The 7,050-nt window shown below is 33.4% G+C and overlaps 1 long non-coding RNA gene across 1 annotated transcript in view; it reads left to right on the forward strand.

Moving 5' to 3' along the window:
* LOC110097043 overlaps window positions 1-6,647 on the forward strand; it is a 15,849-nt gene extending 9,202 nt beyond the window's left edge. The window contains exons 2-3 of the long non-coding RNA XR_002303157.2: window positions 5,904-5,982; window positions 6,513-6,647. This is a non-coding gene — a long non-coding RNA (uncharacterized LOC110097043). The remainder of the gene's footprint in view (window positions 1-5,903; window positions 5,983-6,512) is intronic.
* Window positions 6,648-7,050: the final 403 nt, after the last annotated feature.

Below are 7,050 nucleotides of genomic sequence, written 5' to 3' on the forward strand. Positions count from 1 at the left end.
GTACCGAGCATTTACTTAGCGGTACCGAGCATGTACCTAACGGTACCGAGCATACCTGTTAAGTTCTAAATTCTTGTAAGAAATAGCCGTGCAAAACAACAGAGCTGTGCGGAACAGACGGAGGTTGCAAATCAGAGTCAGCTAGTAAGATTTTTTATTGGAACAGACGAAGGAGGGGGCGGATTTGGCAGAAGCACTGCTCTGCGGGACGATTCGACGGAAACAACGACTTCAACTTCGGGACAGATTCGGCTGGATTCGGCGAAAGTAGCGAATGCAGCAAATAGAAAACAAAAAACCTTCGACTTCGGGATAGATTTAGCGACCTCGACTTAGGGACTGCGGGATGTGTTCGGCGGATGCAGCAAACAGAAAATCTTTCGTGAAATTAGGGCAATGAATAGTCGTTTATCTTAAAAATATTAAAATATAGATATATTTTTAAATATAAAAAATATTCATAAGTATACGGAAATTTAAAAATAATTTGACGCACTATTTTGCGCCGTGCGCAATGCGCCATGGCTCACATGTGGCGCAAATAGCACGCGCTATTTTAAACACATGCGCCTCGCCATGAACATGGCGCCATAGGTGCGCTGCGCCGCGCCGTGCACCATGGCGCGCGCTATTTTGCGCCATTGACAGCTAGTGTTTGATTTTAATGTAGATCTTTAATATAATAGTTTTTAGCATCGAAGGATATAGTGCATGAATTATCAGAAGTGAGACATTTGACAAAGAATAGGATATACAAAAGATTGGGGATGTCTAGTAGTTGAGAGAGAATTAACTTACTTGTGGGAGTAGGGAGGAGACCATGATCGGTGATGCCAAAAGGTACGTATGCGTATGCGTCATTGTCGAGGATAACTTGCTCAATGCGTGGGTATTCCTTAGGATTGTGAACTTGGATGGAATCAATGATAGTGTGAAGTAACATCTAAGTCAAGATACAATTCCATCAAGTTGGATGGTTGTCCAACAAATAATGCATGAGTACCAACAGAGGTGTTCTTATAGTTGAGATTTTACCAACAAATAATGCATGCTCATTTTTTGTCGTAGATTTGGCGTATGACTGTTGAGCTAGAGGTAGATTGGGCTTGAGTAGGGTGGCATGATCGACCTTTACTATAAGATGGAATGAGGGTGACCTTTGCCTCATTCTCAAATAGCAACGAGTGTTGTAGAGTAGTCCGAACTATGGATGTGCTGAAGGTCTTGAGCTACTTCATGGCTAATTTAGTTTCTTCATTGCGTGATATGGAGTATAGATCATTTAAATTGATAGGTTGTAGAGTGGAATGGATGGTTGTTTTGAAAGCATGATAGATTGGCAAGAGTCCATTGAAGGTGTATAAGCTAACATCCTTTGAATTTGGGGGGATCAAACTGTAGGTATGGAGTTGAATTTGGCTTTAGTGTTGGAGAGGTATTGAGTCGTTGTTTGGTCCTTAATTAAAGAGGAAGAAAAGTGCGTTTGAAAATTTAAATAAATATACGAATTATTTGAACTCTCCTTAAATATAGATGGGATCTCACTACAATTTTGTGTGGATATCGATAAGGCAAAAAATGTCAAAATTCAAGATATCATCATGACCTCAAAAGACAATTTATCTGGAAAGAAAGTAGCCATGGAATTAACCCACATGGAGAAAATAAATCAAGATCTCAAATTTAAGAAGAATGCAAGTTAAGTTCCAACAACACTCAAAAGTGAAGATAATGGATAACAATAAGGAAAAAAAAAGTACGGAAGGATATCCTTACCAAATTTGTGTCAGGATGGGCTTAAGATCCCTTTGATTTGTGATGAGACTAGTACAGTTTATGATAGTATATATGAGAACCGATCTCAATGCAAATTGAAGGACTCTTAAGCCCATTTGACATAAATTACATTAGGATATCCTTAAGTAAATTCTTTTCCAAGATTAAATTTTATAAATTGGAATCCATATTGTAATAATTGTAGTTGATGAGAAGGAATCTCTCTTATATGTTGGTGAATAGTCAAACTCAAATTGTTGAGTTGGGACCCTTCTTGAAGAAGAATGAAGAAAAAAGTTGAACTTGAGAGATAGCTTGTGATATCCGTACAATAAATTATTTTAATTCATTTTAAATTGTATGCTAACAACACAATCTTTGAGAAGTATGAGAAATGAATTTTTTTTTTTTTTGCTTTGAAATTTTGGTGAAGTAGGACATTCTTAATATGACAAAGAAAGATTTCAAGTACTTTTAATTGAGCATTGATTGTTACTCAAATTCTTATGCATATAAGGACAACAATGAAGATTAATTGCTTATTAGACGAATAATTTGCAACTCTTTATCACTTATGTTATGTAAAAAGTTCTACTTGACTTGGTAGGCAAATTGTAACTACTAACAAAATGAATATAGAGTTATACTATTTATTAAACTTTTTTCTATCTAATAAGATACATCATTGTGACTCCTATGAATATGATCTCATGGCTGATAACTTAGAATTTCTCTTATTTGTGAATAAGATAGAACATTCGACTAATCAATAGTTATGTTAGATCGGTCTTAGTCATTATTCATGAATGTACCTTTTTAGGAAAATTCATCACTTTGTATAGATGTGTCTCATAGTCCAACAAAGTTTTCATATTCATGGAATAATCAATTCTAGGACTCGTCATCAAAATGGTCTAGTCTCCTTCTCAATATCAATCTCATCACAAAGAGAAAGTTTGAGTTCTAGAACTCTACTTTTTTATTCCATAGATACTTAAGATTTGAATTGAAGCTTATTTTAATGACCTAAGAAAAATCTTGATGATATTAAGTTTAATAATTTTTTATTAACTTAGTGAGACAACTATAATCATCAACAGTGAGTTGCCTTCTATTGAAAATTCAATAATATATTGATTTTAAGTTCCTAGATAATTGCGAGTATTGACTAAATGTGAGTTGGATCTTGTTGTTATAAGCGACTTGTATTGTTGGATATGATATTATTATTAGGCCGTCACATTATGCTTTTTCATGGATAAAAGTTATACTTAAATTTAATCGTTAAAGTGGCATCATTAAGTATATATTGTCTATCTATCCGAGGGGCATAACTCACATGCACGAAGTAGTCATGCACTTTAGATATGACCCTAAGTGGAGACCACTCTAGTTGCCTACTTAAGTTAGTTTACTTCTTACTTAACTAGTTAAGTATGCTTTCAAGAAGTTCCTATTATTTCAATCTAAATCATTGACAACTCTATTTTCCTAATTTGAAGTTTGATTGACTTAAAGTAGAAAAATTAGAAGTCAGCTTGAAGAACAAACTCACTTGTAGTTCCTCAAATATGTAATATTCTAAGTTTGAATAAAATGAATGGTCACTACAGGAAAACCCGTCATTACTGGCGGACTAAATCCACCGGAACACACAGAAATTCGAGGTAAATATAAGTTTCCGGCGCACGTTTCGGCGGAAATTCCTACGCCGGTTTAGGTCGCGTCGATAAATTTTTTCCGACGAATCTAATGGGCCGGAAAACTTTCCGGCGCCGGCGCACTTTCCGACGCATTACCGGCGCAAAAAATCGGATTGGTGCCGACGATTCCCAACCGATAAATTCCGGTAGTGGGTTTCTTTAGAAATAGTTTCCTAGATTATAGAAAGTTGTTGAGTCAATTATTCATATCACATGTTGAATTATTAAGCTCTTCACAAATTATGGATTAATAAATTCTCAAGTTGTTAGATAAGTTAAAAGTGAAATGTGTTATTACAATATTCCTTAGAGAGGAGTGCCCCAAGTTTAAATTTAATGTAATTAGTTATGGAAGATTCCAAGTCTATGTGAACACAACTTTATTTTATAAAAACTAAGAGGAAAAGAGAATTGACTCTAATTTTTTTTAATAATTTAATAATCAAGAGTAGGAAATTCAAGATTTTGGGAAACTTCCCTTTTTGGTCATATTTAACCACTTTCAAATAATATCTTAATCAAATTTGATCACATTTAAGGGCTTATGGACTATTTATACTACTTGAATCACTTATAAAATAAATGGTTTATTTTTATTTTTTTTCATTCCCTCTTTGTCCAGTCAACATTATGAGAGTATAAGGACAAACTCTTTCAACTTCCTATATTGATCAACTCTTTGACCATATTATGATTGTAGCAACAAACCTCTCTATCGTGATACTGATCTTTGTGGCATATGCAATATTTGGATAGATCGTGTTCATACGAGGTTGTTTATATTGGTGGTGATCAATAAAAGTACTTCTTATCTCGTGTTGCATATATGATCTCTACAAATGATGCATGAAAAAGATAATAAATCAAATACCTAAGTTACAAAGGTGATTTCACCCTCATCGAGGGATCATATAATGCAATGCTTCTTTCCTATCTCTCATGGTGGAAGCCTCCGTCCTCATCGGCTTTGTTATTACTGCTGAAGGCAGTTGCGGCAATGATGTGGCTTCTCACTAACTTTTCATGGCCATCACAAGGCCAACTTCACCAATCTTGAAAAAGTTATCGAGAACCTACACAAGAATAAGGTTGGGCATCTTAAGGGAAGAAGCTGAGGTCACATGATTGTATTGCTTAACATTTACTTTATATTCATGAGCCCAAGTAACTCAACAAACATTTTTTACTGCTAAAAACCAAAAACATATTTAGAAGGAAATCCTCAAAGGCCTTGGGTCGGTGTTGTTTGGGCGATGGTTGGCTTTGTGTTATGAACATCCTGCATCTTAAGCTAGAAATGAGTAATGAAGTGACAAAGTGACTCATCAGGCTCCTATTTCAAACTCAAGTTTGGAATTCTTCAACTACTTTAGTTAACTAGTAAGTATGTGATGAATAGCTGCTTAAAGTCAGAGAAGCTTATAAAGCTCCTAGAGGTAGACATAAAAATCATCATAGAGGTGCCTTCTGAATGTGGTGAAGAAGAGACAACACGTCACCAATCACTAATAATGAGAACAGGGATTATTTATTCAAAGCGGACAATACAGTCGACCCGATCTAACTTCCATCTATAGGAGTTAAGACTAACATCTTGAATGTTTAGAGACTCATAAATCATAATTTGCATCATAAATTCATCATATCATATGAATCATATTCATGTAGAACCATTGACCCTCTTTTTATATGTGTGAGCTAAGATCGATAATATAAGATGAGCTGCATGATAAAATACACGAAGAATTTATAATTAGACTTAATGCTAACCATGTAGCAAATAAATTTGACATGTAATTGTTCACTAGACAAGAACTTCGAGTGAGTTATGTTTTCAAGGTGGGTACCCTATATGAGTTATGCTAGCCATAGTAGAGGCTTTAGGTGAGTACCTACCTTCATGCTCTCATGATGACTTAATCAACCTGATCTGGAAGAATATGAGTAGACCTTGCTACAATGTCAAAATTTTATTTAAGTGGTCTACGCTCAAACAAATTCACACAAAAAATGACTGGTCTTCTTTTTACTTAAATGGATCTATGAAAATAGGAAGAAAATTATATAAAAATTTAAATATTTACTAGAGGATTGCTGGATTCATTTAAGAAAAATAGAATCCAATCAGATCTTTTTATGAATTTAATTAAGAAGTAATGCTTTTCTTTTAATTTTCTTTATGTTATATCTTTGTCAGACTTCTTGCGAAAAAAAATATTTATCATAAAAAAAAAGAAATGACAACAACAAATTTCGATTAGATTTCTTTGATCGGTTTAAACCAAAGTCAAATGGCAGAGCCTACATTGAAAAGCCAAAGTGCAGCGATCAAGAGTCCCCTTAATTACAATCTCTCTTTGCTGATTTCTCACCCTTTTACTTATTTTTATACACTTTACTGAGCAAGTTTTCTGGTTAGAGAAGAAAGACCTTTATGGAAGATAACAAGTCATTTCCGGAAGAGGAGATTTCCACGAGGAAGGAAACTAGTCAGCCTGCCGAGGTATCTTTTTCTCCTTTTTTGTGTTAACTTTCAGAGAAGTTAAATTGGATTCATATAGTTGAATTTTGAATGAGTTCTTATGCAGATATGACTCATTTGATTGTTAAATAATAATTTTATTTTCAATTATTTTAAATCCGTCATTTTTCCTAGCTAGTAGCTTCAAGCAATCAAATCAATAATGCAATTTCCAATAATCTCGCATATGTTTTTTTGGCAATTAGGTACATAATATTCGAAAATTGGCTATTAAATTAATTAATATAATATTTTATTCATTTTTTAAATTCTCATTCAAATATTAGAATTCACTATAAAACCCAACTTAAGTTTCTACTCATGTTAAAGTCCCAAAAGTTTGACTGTAGCACACACAAATACATGAATTTGATATTAAAAAAATTAACATATATATGTGTGTGTGTGTGTGTGTGTATATATATATATATATATAAGATGTTATATATGTTAATTTTTTATTTGTCTATCACTAATAAAACACAACGTGACTATGAATTTTTTGCTTTTAGGTGACAGGGAATGGATCAATAAATGGAGGTGAGAATTTTAACATCGCAAATTACTAATTAGAGCATGTATTCTTTTCCTGCTATATATCCATTTGATAAAGCGGTTCATAGTTTAAATTGGAATCAATTGGATTAGAGGTTAATGCAAAGCTTGCCAGTATATTAAGGAACTATACAAGTCACTAACTAATGCTTAAATATTCTCTTACTTTTGGTTGTGATTTGAGCCATATTAAGAATGATTTAATTCTTCATCTCTAAAAATAAATAAATAAATAAAATAGTTGGTGTGTTGGTAGAAGTAAGGCAGGCTTTTAACATCTTGAAAAATTAAGGCCCCCAAAGTTGAGATGTCCGAATCATAAATGGCTTAGTCATGATGAATAACTATAGCGAGCTACTAAATACTTTGCAACATCATTTAAAGGAAATATAATATTCTTGATATAAGCATCTTAGGAGTCAAATTAATCTGTCATCTCATTAAAAAAAGTTTATTTTCTTTTTAGTAAAAAAGTATCCTTTCTCTAACAACTAA

The sequence above is a fragment of the Dendrobium catenatum genome, unplaced genomic scaffold (genome assembly GCF_001605985.2).
Source record: "Dendrobium catenatum unplaced genomic scaffold, ASM160598v2 fragScaff_scaffold_71, whole genome shotgun sequence".
NCBI lineage: Eukaryota > Viridiplantae > Streptophyta > Magnoliopsida > Asparagales > Orchidaceae > Dendrobium > Dendrobium catenatum.